The following is a 16304-nucleotide window of genomic DNA, read 5'->3' on the forward strand; positions in this document are numbered from 1 at the left end:
CTTTATAAAAAATAAATTCCACTTCATAAACCTCAAAATCATATCCTAAATGTATTTTATATTTGCAGATATTCCCTTTTCTTTTCTTGTTTATCCTATCTGCGTATAGGAAATATCTCTGGCCATTCAAGGGTGAAACATTCTTTTCAGCTTTCTTTATGAACCCCCAAAGCCTCTGTGTTTGACCACTTTGACACACAGAGGATTGCTGTAGCAATAGCAGGGAGTTAACTTACTCACCTTTCTGAGTCTTCATTCCTCTATATCAGGAAGTGGTTTTGAGTTGCCTTTGCTTGAGCTTTCAAACAAGGTCCTGCATCAGTGCTCCAGAGTGCAGAGAGGAACATAAAAATGAAGGAGAAAACAAAATATTACACGTGTTTGAAGAAAATACATCAGTTTCTAGAAGGGGAGCAGAGTGAGACTCTTCTTAGCTGCTCCTAGCAAAGAATGATGGAATGAGGCATAGCTGCACATTGTTTATTACTCCAACTTGTAGAAATAATTACTGTGGGACAAAGTCCCAGCACAATGAAGATTTTGCTTGAATAAAGACTAAGGGCTGCAAAGATTTGGTCCAGTGAATTAATCAGCTATCAGATAAACAGTATTTTTCCTCCTTGTTTTCATATCCGAGTGGGGGGAAGGGGGCAGGCAGGGATTTGGAATTGTTTAAACTATCCAATACCAGAGGTACACACACAAAATACAGAGCAGCGTGCAAGAAAGATATTCTGATAAGGATGAATAGCCATATGAGGAAGGGTAGTGTGCTTAAGGCACAGGACTGGATTCAGCGGATCTGGGTTTCTATTCCTGACTCTGCCGTAGACATCTTTGAGAAGGTCACTTATGCCCACATTTTGAGTGCCTCCATTTTCAATACTGTATTTAGGCCATGATTTTCAGAGGAGTTGGACACTCACCACTACTAATGACTTGAAGAGCAGCTGTGGGAGCTCAAGACCTCTGGTTTTCCTGGTTTACTGTAATATACCAGGCCCTGGTATATTTTCGTAAAATAGGTAATAAGACTTAATATCTCTCAGAGGTGTTGGAAGATTTCATATATTAAATGTTTTGAAAGGTGTTAAAGAATTCTCCAATGGGAGGTGCTATAAATGAAAAGTCTAATTATTATTATAATATAAAGTGAAAACAGTATAATTTAGAGATGCTACTTCACTAGAGACCGTTGATAGCCTTCCCATATAAACAAATTCTCAAGACTTGACACATTCAGATTCAAATAATACATCCATTGTATAAAGACAGAGATATAGAGATTATATAGATTAGGAAGCTTCGCATGTTGTTTTCTTGTAAGCCTTATACATGAGAAACCTCGCCTATGCTAGTAGGCTGATTGGCAGATTTTGCAGAATCAGGCCCTGATGATAAATTTAACATATAGATGGTTTTAGTCTAATCAAGGTTTAAATGGCCTATGCAGTGTTTATTTTAAGAAAAACACTGGCGATACCGTATTTATGAGATTTCATGTTATGTGGAATTAAATAACATTACAGTGATGTTTGTCAGGACAAGAACGCATCATTATTACTCTCTGTGTTCCAGTTTTATTGGCTATGTTAAAGTATTGTACTTTTTTAAAGTCATGTTTTGTCCCCACATCACTCTGTATTTGAACAATAATGTCTCTATCATTACATTTGCATTTGAAGAGAGTTTGGACAGTATTCTGACGATAGATTGGCTATTATTTACATTTCAGGTTTTCTTATATCTACAGCAACTAGCTTCGCTGGATCTCTGATCCAGTCATGTCATACTAGGACTTTCTATTACTCATCTACTTCTTCTATGAAGAGCATTCACTTTACCTCCAAACTTTGCTAGACATGCTTTGTATAATAACTCATGTCTTGCTATCACTTGCAAGTTTGGTGGTTCATTAATGTAATGACTACAGAGAGGGTGCACTACATATTGATCTAATAAAATGCCTTTGAATCAGGACAACAATAATAATAGGATTAATTATTATAATTTGTGCTGCAGAAGTATATACATAAATAGGTATTTCCCGCCCCCGCCCCCCGAGGATAGTCAGTAGAAAATGAATTTCAGACATTAGGACCTGAGAGACTGGAGAGCTACAGCTGCTGAGTTAGTGTCCCTCCCATAGTTCTGGCCAGCAGCTCTGACATCCCTGCACAAAGTAATCACAGATCACAGCATTTAATCACTGAAAACAAGCACTCCAGAGGACAGCAGTGTCAATATCCCACTCTCTCATTATCTGTTTGGATTGCACATCCGCACTGTCAGATAAACAGAGTGGAAAATTAAGATTAAAAATATGGTAATTTCATTTCAGGCAGCAGGCACCACTCACTGCCCCTATTATGCTATTGATTACCTCTGAATTCAATTTTTCTTTCAATGCAAACTTTAATCTGTTTGCTACCCAGCAATTCAACTCCCCAAGGGCTATTTGAGAGTAAGTAACCATTTAATCTGATGCTAACTGAAAAATCACCGTCCTTAATGAATTGTGTAAATCATTCAGCTCTAAAGCACCTTTGACTTCTATTTCATTTTTTATTTTCTACTCAATATAGGAAGGGATCGGCGTGTGAATAATTACAAAGTAGCAAGTATTTTTAAATAGAGCAAATATGATAAAAACCCTATTATAGTGGGGCATGTGTAATGAACAGTACTTTTTAATTTCAAAATAGCTATTCATTAAAAAAGAATGGAAGATTAAAAAGAGAGGCTCAAAGCTCAAGGTAAAAGTTGATAGACATTGTAATTACATGGTTAATTTCAAAGATTTATATGCTGTTATGATTTAAAAGGAATTTTTATGACCTGACATTTTCATTTGAGAAGATTTTTTATTTAAAATTAATCTTCTAGCTCCTATTCGTAATTATTTCTTGGCAAGCGATAAATGGAATACAAAAAATGCCCTATATCAAATTTTAAGCAGAATAAATGCCTGTGAATTTGTGAACAGCAATAAAGTGGCCCTACTTACCGTATTCAAATGCCTTTTACATTGAATCCCAGGCAAAAATAAATTCTTTGTAGGAGATGAAAATTATTGACAAATTTAAAAAGGTGCTAAGGCTGCGGATTCATACCATTCTTTTTATTCTATTTTTAACAAGGATTTGAGATTTTGGCCATTGTTTCAACTTAAAATCTCTTTCAAGTGTATGATCCAGTTTTCAACAGGTGCTCTCTTCCTAAACTTTGATAGACTTTCCCCTAAGACCCCTTTACAAAAGAGCTTGCAGTGCAATGAGGACATTGCTTTGCCCATTTTCCTAAATCTTGGCAAGGGAAAGGAAATCAAGAGGTGATTGAGGTTAGAAAAATGCTCAAGTGGTTGTTTACAATTAGGGTTTCAAAGGTTGCTTCCCCAGATCACGATGTAGGGCAAGTGAAGCAGAAGCAGCCGTGGCTGAAGGATCCTGTCCTGTTACAATGCCATACACATGGAGATGTGTGTGTATGTTTTGTTTTTCTCTGAGAGGGTGCGAGGCTCTGTTATTTAGCCAACTCCTCGTAGACGTTTTCACTTCAGAATGATGACATTGTCTTTTATTATGATTGAACTGAACAAAGAGTAGGCCTATTATTAAAGCAGCCCAGGACCTCTCTAATTATCTTTTAAGAGGTACTTGAAGAGCCCATACCACCCGCCAGGTCTGCTGCCGCCACCACCTCCTCCCGAACAGGACTTGGGAGACTTTTTCCCTTGTAGCAGCAGCAGCGCCAGCAGCAGCCAGGTGGTGCTTACTCAGCATGATGGAGTGGAGGCGGGAGAAGTACTCATTAGTGGTGGTGGGGCAGGATGAAACAACATGCCAGTGGGTTTCTCTCTCACAAACATGTTGTGTCTTTTTGGAGCCTCAGCAACAACTCCCAGCATGTCTGTATGACTCTCCTGTTGCAGGGTTAAGCCAAAGTTATTTTCCCAACATACAGACTAAGAAGTTAGATAATATTCTTTCTGGAAGGTTGCAGTGTAACAGTACCTTATTTCTAAGAATCCAGGACACTAACACACAAGAAACAAAAACAGAGAGAGAAAAAGCAGGCTGCTCTCTAAGGCAGAGAGGCACAACTCACCCCATCTTGTTTTAGGAAGGTTCTTTCCACACCATCTCTGGCTGCATACTTACCTACAGAGCCCCTTAATCTGCAAGCAAATGCAGGAACACCCCCCTCCCCAACTCAAAGTGATAGCTTGCGATTCCAGCACAGTCCTCAATATACCACAGACAAGAATACTACTAGATGCAGGGAGAAACTTTTCTGTACTAAACCTATTACCAGCTCCGTCAGCACAAGCAACATGCCCTGGAGTTTCTACAAACTGTGGGCCATATCTCAGCAAGTGTAAATCAGCATTGCTGCACTGGCTTCAGTGGAAGTCAAATTGAAGTCAATGGAGCTTTGCCAATTTACACCAAATGAGGATGTCAGCCTGAGTTTTTTTGAGACATTTGTTGTGCAAAGAAAAATGGCAGCTTAGGCATCAACTTCCCCCAGCTTAAATAACACAGAATATTGTGTATAGGCAGAATGGGCTAGATTGTGAGCAGCCTTCAGTAGATGTGGAAGAGAGTGGGACAAGAAGCCTCTTTCTTGCTCCCCTGTGCAGGCCCAGCCAGGACCAACCCATCAGGCAGCACATGCACTGCTCCCTGTAGCACCAACAGCACCAAAGAGGAGGAATGAGTTGTGGCCTAGCCCTACCCTTTGCACAGAGGTGACAGAAGACCCCAAGAAGAATTTTGTCCCCAGGATGTCTGTGTCTACAAAAGCCAGATCTAGATATGAAATATACAACACATGATATACGAGACACAGTCACTCTGGCAGTATATACTGTGTGCGCACACATTCTCCACATATGTACAGCAAGTGTGTTTGTGTGTACACACATATCTACATGTAGACACATACATGCTACGGGTTTTACATGTGCACAGACTCATATATGGCACACGGGGGGATAGGTATGTGATAAATTACATTTTTATGCCCTCTAGACATAGTCACCTGCATTCTCCACCCCAATTATCCTTCGCTGCCCTCATTAGTTCTAACATTCCAAGACTCTGAGCAACTTCAAACAGCTGCCATTTATTTTTAAAAATCAACCTGTCAGATAAACATTTCCTGCTTTCCTGCTAGGGCTCTGATTTTACAGAAATTTATGCATGTGACTAACTTTATGCCCAATAACAGCCCCCCTTGACTTCAGTTAGGGTTGCATCAGGCCCACTGAAGTCACTGCTGACTTTAATGGGCATTAGATCAGGAATGGTGTATAAAGTTACTCCTATGCTTCTGTGTTTACAGGTTTGGGGCCTAAAACCCCAAATTCTCTCACTGCTCCAGAATTCAAGGCCCAAAATAGATTCTGAACTAGTGACAGCTTTAAGGTTTGCTATTACATAATTCATTAGGATTAGAAATGGTAGCTTTATATTGGTCAAGGTGGAGAATCCGGACTTTTTTGTGAAATACACAGTACTTGCTTGTAGCCTTGGAAAATTCAGAGGTTTTCCACCATAAAGTTGTAACTGTGTGATATATGGAAAAGCTATTTTAGTTAATTTTGAGAGGTTTTTAATACTGAAGAGTTACACTCTTTCTCTCGCTCCAAGTACTGTAGAGTTGAAGTCAATGAGACGATTCTCATGAGAAAGTTACTCAAGTGTGTAAATGTTTACAAGTCCCTAAATCAACTGGCTTTAAAGGCAGAAAGTTATACTGTCAATAACATCGTTAGCTGCTCTCTAAAATATTTTCAGAACAGATTTTTCTATAAAATATGGCATATACAGAATACGTGATGTTGGAGTATAATATAAAGGTTTCACTGGCACTTGTTTGGGATGATAAGCATAACCGGTGGTTTTGCCACTCATGAGCAACGTGTATGATCCATATATGTTGTGGACCATCCCTGACAGATCTTTGTCCAACCTGCTTTTTAAAACTTCCAAACATCTGTCAGGGATGGTCTAGGTTTACTTAGTCCTGCCACCGTGCAGGAGGCTGGACTTGATGACTTTTTGAGGTCCCATTTGCCTTATATTTCTATGATTACACTACACCATAAGGTATATAGTATACACATAGGCGCAATGAACATGTTTGTGTGGGTGTATATGTACATGTATTTTAATAATAATAGTTAGTTCTTTAATAGCCCTTTTTATCCACAGATCTCAAAGCGTTTTACAAACTTTAGCAAATATCACACTATATATATCCTATACCAGGGGTTTCCAAACTTGGTTTGTGGCTTACTCAGGGTAAGCCCCTGGTGGGGCACGAGACACTTTGTTTACCTGTGCGTCCACAGGTATGGCCGCTTGCAGCTCCCAGTGGCCGCGGTTCGCTGTTCTTGGACAATGGGAGCTGCGGGAAGTGGCGCGGGCCAGGCCATCACTTCCCACAGCTCCCAGTGGCTGGGAACGGTGAACCGCGGCCACTGGGAGCTGCGGGCGGCCGTACCTGTCGATGCTCAGGTAAACAGAGAGTCTAGCTGCCTGCCAGGGGCTTACCCTGAACAAGCCGCGAACCAAGTTTGGGAAACCCTGTCTTATACTAATATCAGAACTAAGCTGAATTTTAGATAATGAATTCATATTTGAACCAAATTTGGCAAATTTCTCTTTTTTCACTCATCAAGTAGAACTAATAGTAGTATTTCCACTAAAGACATAATTCAGATATACCAAAAATCCTAGCCATTGAAATTCAGATAAGAAGAAAGAGACAATGGGTAAATTTAAGGAAAGTTTTTTAGGCACTTAGGACCCATTTTCAAAAGCCATTTAGGGTATGTCTACATTACAACAAAACAGCTGTGGTTGGCCCATGTCAGCTAACTAGGGCTCACGGGGCTCAGGCTGTGGGGTTATAAAATCGCAGTTTAGCTGTCCAGGCTTGGGCTGGGTGGCATGTAAGGGCAGTGACCCCCAAACTGTACACCAGAGATTTTAAAGCTATGGGGCAAGCCAACCTGTTCCTGTAATTTCCAGGAACATCTGCTATTTTTAGCCCTGTAGCATGAGCCCTGTGAATCCGAGTTGGTTGACCTGGGGTCTGAGGCTCCCTGCCACAGGATATTTTTACAGTGTCGACATCCTGAAGCTCACTGAAAGTCAATGGGATTTAGCTTCCTAAGTCACTTTTCAAAACGGGACTTAAGCTACCAAGTCAACTAGGTGCTTTAAAATTTTTAATCCAATCTTAATAACTAAAATTATCCAAAACAAACTTCTGCCTCATTGTTCACACTATATAATATAAAATACATGATCTCAGTGCTATTACATAAAGACAAACATACATAGCTATATATAAAATTACAGTCTACATAGAAACACATCTGAATGTATCTGCTTGTATATGCCTACACAGATACGTTACACATTGGATATGTATCTCTCTACTGTACCAAAGGTTTTTCTATTGCACCTGTTACTGTGGTACATGACTATACACTAAATACACACATTAAATATATTTTTACCTATATACTGCACATTGCTTAAAAACTGGGAGCAAATTCTGTAAATGGAAAATGAAGCTCATTACTACAAGGGGTTTAATGCTATATGATATATTGAAAGGAGCCCCATAATGAACAAGGTTGGGGCTTTAGGGGCTTTAATTGGTTTTTGCTAGCCCACAAGGAGACACATTTTGCTGGCAGGGGGAAACATGTTGCTGAACAGTCCCTGCAAGTTATTTCTTCTCTTCTGGATTTTGTGTGGGCTAAATGCTGCTTATGAAAAGCAGAATCCTCCTTCCAGCGGGGTTTGTTTCTTTGTCACTTTGATTTCATGCCTCCTTCATCACCCCCTTTCTTACCTGTCCTGCTGCTGCTGCTACTTTTTTAAGTGTCCAAAAATATTATTAGATCTGTGCTTTTCCTGTGTATCTATTCACCATCTGACTTGTCAAAGCTTGTCTAGAAAAGAAACAGCCGAGATCCTCTGAGCAAAGCCTTTTGCAAACTGTGATGGCTCAGCAGCAGCAGCTTGCAATTTTGCATATTCTTTTTCTGTGCCCCCCACAGTATTAGCTAGCTGGCAAATTTTCCATAAAACTAAATATAACTAAAGCTCTTGAAGGCCACATATTTATTTCAGATGCATTATCATAGGGATTTTCACAGCATTCTTTTGTTGTAACTTCCAGCAACTTAACAAAAATTGTGTACCCAACAAGCACATTATTTTAGAGCCAAATTTTCAAAGTGTCATTTAAATTTTGCACAGACAATCGGGATAAATACAGAAGACACACATTTATGGATTTATGCATATTTAAATGAAATAGCTGCAAGTACAGACTTGTGTGTGCATAGATGTTCCATGCACAAATTTTGAGGCTAGCTGAAAATTTGTCCTTCGTACACACAAAACCCAATAAATTAAGGTTGAAATGCCTTCTTTAAACTACCCTCTGTCACGGCACATGACACAGTGTTTAAAATCATCTCCTGCTCAGAGACCCTGATGGAAGTCTCTATCATCTGCAGTACCTGGGCACAAAGGTATGGAATAAAAATAGGTATATATAGGTCACTACTGTCACCATCTTATGTAGTGTAAATTGTATTTGTATAAATTGCAAAGAGGAAACCTTTTAAACTCAGAACTTGCACACTGTAATTTATTTGTGAATCCAGACAAGGTAAAAGGCATCACATTATCTACCATGTCCTTGCCTTGTTTCAGTTTGTCAGACCATCACTATAACATGAAGTCCCTGTGTGTGTGTGTGTGTGTGTGTGTGTGTGTGTGTGTCTGTGTAGTTCCTTTTATTTTACCTATGTTTAAATTCTTTTATGGAAGTACAGGAGAGTCCAGATAGCATTTAAAATGGACCTGATATTCATTGGACATTATTAAGATCTCTTGTATTTGGGGCGGAGGAGAGTACATATTTTGACCATTTTCAATTGTATTTTATTTACCTTATTGGTTGTGATAGCAGCCTCAGGGCTGTTATGATCCATCATGTCAATGAGCACTTAGGGACTTTTAAATCCACACATGACTCCGTTGCCATGCATATGCACTAGAGAGGATTATGCTCAGCTCGCTGCGCTGCGCTTCAGCCGCACAACTCCAGGTTCAGGCATATACTCTTTGCTGAAAATCTGTGAGATTGGTTTGTGGGGAGGTGGTTGGAAAAAAAAAAAAAAGAGAGTGCCTGTGCATAAAATGCAGGTCTATGTGGAAAAGAAACCTAGGGGGCTTTTCATTGCTTTCCTCAGAATATCTCAAGACCCTTGTGGACATTATTGTTTAATAGCTGGGACATCTTCAGTTGTAATATTGGGAATCAAAGGAGACCACAAAAAATTAAACAACTTCTAATATCGTAAAAATCCATGAATGGCGTTTTGCAAAATTTAATTTGGGGAAAAAAAAACAACCATTCCTGAGCAGTGACTTTATAGTTTAAATTTCTGCAGCATGAGCATCTTTAATGGCTGTTATAAGGCTCTAAAAATTTTATTTAAGATGGAAACACAGACCTTTAACAGAAATAGAAAAAAAACATCATGTTTAATTAATATAAAAACCATATTCAAATGTCTTTTTACAGGAGTTTAAACAAGCAAGTGAATTCAGATTCAAGCCCCCACTCTGTCCTTACCCAACCAATTGGGTAAGTTTCATATGATGGATGCTCTAATTGTACATACTGCACACAAGGAAAAATGACAGCTTTATCTTTCAATTTTCTTGCTTTTGTCAGGTTTAGATCATGAATATTATCATAACCTGTTTTTCTTGTAACCGGAGTGCAATGCTCTTAAGCCGAGCAAACTCATCGTGACTATCCAAGAACTATTTATGAGCTGGTGTTCTTCTACCATCTCTTTAAAAATCTGTCTAACTATGAGATTAAATAGATGTCACCAAACTTTCCATCATTATAAGTAGAGGAGAAAATGAACATTTTATAATTATATCTCAACAAAAGCTATTATTTGGGTGAGTTTGTTTCATTTCAGCTGAACGCAAGTCTCAGAGTCCCTTAATGATAAAGAAGAATCTAAAGTTGGGCCGAAATTCTATCAGATGCAAGGATTAAGAGAGGTTAGGGGGTGTGCATATGAAGACTAGGGAAGAATTAGAATGTCAGGGGTTCCTATGGGGGGATTTAGAACACATTGGGTAGCACTGCAGCAGGGGAGTGCGTTGCACATTAGAGGTCCTTATAAGGAGGGAAGGGGAAAGCATGTCAGAAATATATGAAGTGGCAGAAAGAGCATGACACCATCCAGAATCTGTGCACAAGGGTGGGGAAGTTCATAAATGGTCTTTGCTGGGGAGTGGGGTGGGGGCGAGGCAGGGGGAATGTCATATTGGAAGAGTCACTTGGGAAAACAGAAAGGGATTGTGCTCTCTATAGCTCTTGAAAATTGGAAAGTAACATTATGTAATGTTGGAGGTTTCTGCACAGAGGTGGGAGTGGAAAATCATTGGGGTGAAGGCTCTGCTGAGGGGAGCGAAAATAGTGTGAAAGTACACCCTTTCCTCATACCCACCTGAAGACAGTACCACCTTCAAGTCACTCACTCGGGGTGGGCTTGTTGGGGATAGTCTTTATATCTTGCATTGCAAAATAAACAAGAAATATACAGTGTGCTGCCAAAAGTTTGTATTTTCAGGACACAGTGAATCGCCGGCTCATTGGGAACCTGTGCCTGATGTGCAGCAACAGTAAAAAAAATGTTCGGCTGTATCAAGAAAGGTCTAGAAAATAACATTGGAAGTGCCATTAGATAAGTCAATGGTAGACTCTCAGATATACTATGGTGCCCATATTAAAACAAATATGGACGAGGCTCTGACAAAAATGAGTAGAGGCATGGAGAAACTTCTGTTTGGAGAGAGACCGAAAATTAGGACAGTTTTAATTTCCAGAGGAAACAAATCAGAGGGAATATGATGGAGGTAAAAAAAGAATGAATGGTTTTCAGAAGGTAAACTATTTACCCTCTCTCATAATCTGAGAACAAGGGAAAATTGTATTTAATTGAAAACATCACATTTAAACTATTAAAAGAAAATGTATATGTGATTGAGTGCAAAAGCAGCTGAGTTGTTGGAAACTGATATTGTAAATAAACAGCACGGGGGTGGTTTATCAGCAAAAAAGTCTCTGAGTCGTTTGTGGGCTTGAACAGAGGCAGGAGAGAGCCAACTCTGCCACACATTCAGGGCTTATCCAGGAGCTTAGCTGGCGCAAGGGGTTGGCAGCTTGGATAAGGGAGGAGACCCTACAATGGCTGTTAAAATAGCAAGAAATGCAGAAGACCCTGAAAAGATTCCAACTATCCCACCACATGGAGAGGCAGGCTTGCTTGCCTGGCAGGCAGAGTAGCAAATGAGCCTGCAGGACTTCATAAGATATCAAGCCAACAGCAGCAGCTCCTAGAGAAGGTGGTGAGTCCTGTGGTGGGGGATGGCAACCGGGCAGATGGCCAAGGGTAAGATGGACCATGCAGATGACCTGATGCATTCCTGGGCACCTTTGAGAGGGCAGCTATGGGCACAGGTTGGGATGGGGGAACTTGGCCCCTAACGCTGGCTCCCTATCTGTCCAGGGACGCCCAAGTAACTTACATGACTCTGAGTCAGGAGCAAGTTAGAAATTACAAGGCAGGGAGGGTGGCCATCATGGATCGGGTGGGTCTGTCCACTGAGAAGTACTGTTAAAAGTTCTGATCTACAAGGTGGAGTGGGAGTTTGTGGCACCGGGCATTTGCCCAAAGGTTGATGAACTGGGCCACCCACTGGTTGAGACCAAACACCCAATCAGTGCGGGAGATAATGGATGCTCTGGTACTAGAAGAGTTCTTTCATGGCCTCCCCGGGAATATACGAATGTGGTCAGGTGCAGCTGTGCCATTGTAGTGTTTTAAGTGTAGACAAGCCCTTAGTCAGGATGAAAGGGAGGAAAGGAGACTCCCCCAGGAAATTGAGGGTGACAGGATAGGTGTTAAGGAAGGAGGGACAGGGAAAACGGACAGCCCAAACTCCTTAGTAGAGGTCACAGGAACTGCGGAGTTCCCTGCTTCAGGAGTGAGGCCCTGCAGCTGCGCCTGCTCTGTATTCCTGACACTCTAATGAGCCAGCTAGGCTGCCCAATGGACCGCCCTGCCAGATTGGCTGAGGAAGCCAGCAGGCCACTTCTTAACGCTCGCTGTTCAATGCACACGCCCAACGGACTCTGCCTCCTTGTGCTCATCTCTCTCCAAGTCCTGTCCTGCTTTGCTCCTCCACAGTTCCAACCCAGATCCTGCCCCGCACCCAGTATTGTTCCATTCTGTCCCAGCACTGCTCCTGTCTTCCCAACTTCTCATAACCTGGCTCCAATGCTCAGCTCTGATTACTGACTCCAACTGTATCTTGACCCTTGGCTTTGGCATTCACTCTGACTTCAGTTTCGACCCGTGACTCTGATTCATGACTCGAACTCTGTCTCAACCATTGGTCTGACATTCAGACTGTGACCACTAGTCTGACTCCTGTTCTGACCACTAGGCCTGACCGCCTACGACGCAGTCTCCTGACCCCCACAATGCAGCCCCAAGGAGAAGAAGCCCAAGCACAATTTGGAGGGTTAGGAGAACCTGAGGCCCTGAGCAATCAGGGGGATAAAGGGAGAAACCTCAATCCACCACCAGATAGAAAGGGGGAGAGTAAGGGGATCATGGTATGATAACTTCTGTGCTGTGACAGAGCTGTGGGGGTACCTCCCCACCAAGTGCAATTTCTGTGGGTGGAGAATGAGGGGCCCACAAGGGTGACTCAGATGATCACCTTAGGGACAGAGAGAGACCTCCACAGGGTGGCACCTTCAGTAAGTGAAGGAGAGAACAGGGAAAGAAAAATCTGGCGTGGTTTTGCTGTCATCTATGCAAGGTGATCTACAAAGGAATTTACAATATGATTCTAGTGCATGTAAAACATTGGCTCTATAACTAGTCTTACAAAAACAAACAAATTTTAATATATTATCTCGGCTATCTAGAAATAGAGCACACTCGCCTTGAGTTCATAATAAATTCAGTGGGGAATCTCAGATTGGCATAAAATCATTACTGGAAAGCACTGCGGACTTCTGCACCACAACAAAAATTGGATAAATCCAACCTACTTATAAAACTACTACTAACATTAGTTGATTATACACTATCATTCAACCCATTCTACATTATCCTGAAGGAAAGTCTGAAGCTCAATTTTCTCCCTGCAAACTGCCAGAGTGGCTGATGAGCAGAGCTAGAATAATTACCCTCTTTCATTAATATGAAGAGAATACAATTTCTGGTGGTGTCTGAATCAAAGCAGCATATACTTCTTCCACCATAAAGCACTAGTAGACAAGAAACTAAAGACTAACAAAAAATAATTTTCTCCTACATAAAATTACTCCCAGTTTTCAGACTAATGGAGAAACCCTCTTGACCTAAAACCAAATGACACTCAAGACACTAGCTCAAGACTTAAAACAATAGGAATCGCTGCAAAAATATTAGAAAGCTGAACACGTTTAGATTGCTGAACTTTCACACAAACAGACTTTTTCACCATTGTGAAATGTTCCAACCTAAAGTAGACCCTCAGCAAATAGAGAATCAATGACTGTAAACTAGAAGCGGAAATTGGAAGAGGCAAAGCACAGTGCAGAACCGGAGAGAAATTACTAAGCAACCAATGTGATAGAGAAGAAATTGAAATGGGAAGACACATCCTATTTCAATGCCCAAAATAGGAAATCTCTTTCTCACATTTGCACCCAAAATTTTTCAAAAATGATAAAAGATTTTCCATTAAAAAGTGAGGAGGAAAAAATCATGCATGCCCCTAGGAGAAAAGAAAAAGATGGTTATGATCATACTATGTAGGAAGGTGCCACTGAATCAGAAATACTCCAGAACGATAAATGGAAAGAGGTTATAACCTCAAATGCTACTTCTAGACTAGGCTGTAATCTGGACAGATGTATTGTATCCACCTATGGCGGAGGCCTGGCAATTGTGAGGTCTTTTTTATATTTAATATTTTAACAAATTTGTATAGCTTGTCATGTTACTAAGGTATTTTAATGAAATTGAAATGTATCTCTGTGGAGCCAGACAGAGTTTACATGCAGCAAATGAGCAAGTCCTGGATTTGAACAGAGGGGTTCAGGACTGAACAGGAGGTTACCGAAGAGGGACGCGAAAGCACCTGGAAATTGTAATGTATTTTCTAAGCGGTAAAATTTAGAATAAGAGTCAGACTCTTCAACTTCCGGAGATTATCAGCCTTGTAGTATTACAGCAGCAACCAAATCATAGTAGCCATTTTCAAGAAACAGATTCAACACAAACAGTAGTTGCGCTAGTCAATTACACTTATAAGCAGATTCACTATACAGATTAAACATGCTACCTCTTCTCTCCCTTAAAATTATGGGCCAGATCCTCATCAGTTGAAGTAAATAGAGCTCCATCCATTACATATGGTGAAGATCTGGCCCCGTATATTCAAAAATATCCCTCCGGGTGGCATTTGGAAATTAATTTAAAAAATCTCCACTAGTCCAAAGTTAAGAGAAATTGGATCAAAATGCAGTTAATAAATAAAATTAGAAGCTGTGTTGTCTGTGAAGTATAACAAAAATAAGTGCCCAACTCAGTAAAGACATCATAGGCCTTTGGCTTTTGATGGAATGTAGATACATGGATTACAAGGTCAGAAGGTGGTTGTAGCCATGTCAGTCCCAGGGTATTAAAGAGACAAGGTCACCAGACCTGAAGAAGAGCTCCGGATAAGCTCAAAAGTGTCTCTCTCTCTCACCAAAAGAAGTTGGTCCAATAAAAATATCAACTCACTGTGTCTCTCTAAGGCCAGAAGGGACCATTGTGATAATCTAATCTGACCTCTTGTATAACACAGGTCATAGAAAACTGCCCCAAAATAATTCCTTTTGAACTAGAGCAAATCTTTTAAAAAACATTCATTCTTGATTTAAAAATTGCCAGTGATGGAGAATCCACCACGAACCTTCATAAAGCATATTCAGTTTTGAAACACTATAAAGAAATTCACCAACTTGTGTGGTACTGGTCTCTTCTCTCCTATCATAGTTACCATGATTTCAGACTGTGTATAAAACTCTCAGCCACATCATTCATTGTTTACATTAAATGTCTATTGCTAGTCATTACTGTGAACTTCTAGAATGCTTCAGAAACAGAGACTTGATGTTATTTTTTAATAGTTCTGAGGCACAAGTTCTGTCAAACAAGAGTAATGGCACTTACCTGCTCCAGGATGTATTTCCAAGTTGTATTTGCTTCCTTTGTAATTTTGGCAAAAATAAGTAATAAATAAAATATATTTCTTGGCAATGTTCTATTCATGTTAACACTGCAGAACCCATATAGCTGTGGGAGAAACATTTGAATTCCATTATGCCTCATGCATTATTAACAGAATTGCTAAGTTCCAATTTCAGAATCTTTATTACTGATGATGCACAAGTATGAAAGAGCCCAGCTTGACTTTCGGATCCCAAGCTGAGTTTGCAGAGTTGGCAGTTAGAAAAAACATCTTTGTAATCTGAGCAGATCTCACAGGGAGTCAGTGAGCAAAAATAAACCCAGAAGCCAACAATGTCATTTTTACAGTGTCACTTTCCAGAGTACAACCAGACATCAGAGGTTCAGGAGTCTGCTCAGTCTGTGGTTGTTACAAAGAAGTCCTCCAGCCCTTTGGAATAATCATCCACAATTATTAGATATACAGTATAAGTCTCATAAATGAAGCTGCTAAGACATTGTGAGCACATTGCCTGGGAAGTGACAGTCAAGGGTGTAGACATGGCTTGTATTAACTGGATAGATGCTGAATGTTGACATACAGAGTACCCACTGGAACGCATCTATTTGTTGGTCAATGCGTGGCTAGCCAACAACATTCATTTTCATTTTTATACTTAAAAGACCTTCTAGCACCCTAAATTGAAGATTGTTGAGTATTATATAACTCTTTTCACTGATATGTAGTGAGATCATCCTCTTGAGCATAGCAGGGACAGAGATTTTTCTAAAAAAATCAACGAGGAGTCCTTGTGGCACTGAGGGTAGCTATTCATTTGTGCTAATAAGGGATCTCTTTTGATTTCCCTCTGTATAACAGTACTGGTTGAAACAAGTCTTCAGATTGGGACTTATTGAACAAATACAAGGACAGGCTGTCCTTAGGATTTATGGTGCCCTA

General features: G+C 40.3%; 1 long non-coding RNA gene across 1 annotated transcript in view; it reads right to left on the reverse strand.

Annotated features, from left to right (window-relative positions):
- LOC142069801 (uncharacterized) overlaps positions 1-16304 on the reverse strand; it is a 49137-nt gene that overhangs the window by 8978 nt on the left and 23855 nt on the right. Inside the window, exon 2 of the long non-coding RNA XR_012665777.1 lies at positions 241-313. This is a non-coding gene — a long non-coding RNA (uncharacterized LOC142069801). The remainder of the gene's footprint in view (positions 1-240; positions 314-16304) is intronic.

Source organism: Caretta caretta, chromosome 1 (genome assembly GCF_965140235.1).
Source record: "Caretta caretta isolate rCarCar2 chromosome 1, rCarCar1.hap1, whole genome shotgun sequence".
Classification (NCBI taxonomy): Eukaryota; Metazoa; Chordata; order Testudines; family Cheloniidae; genus Caretta; species Caretta caretta.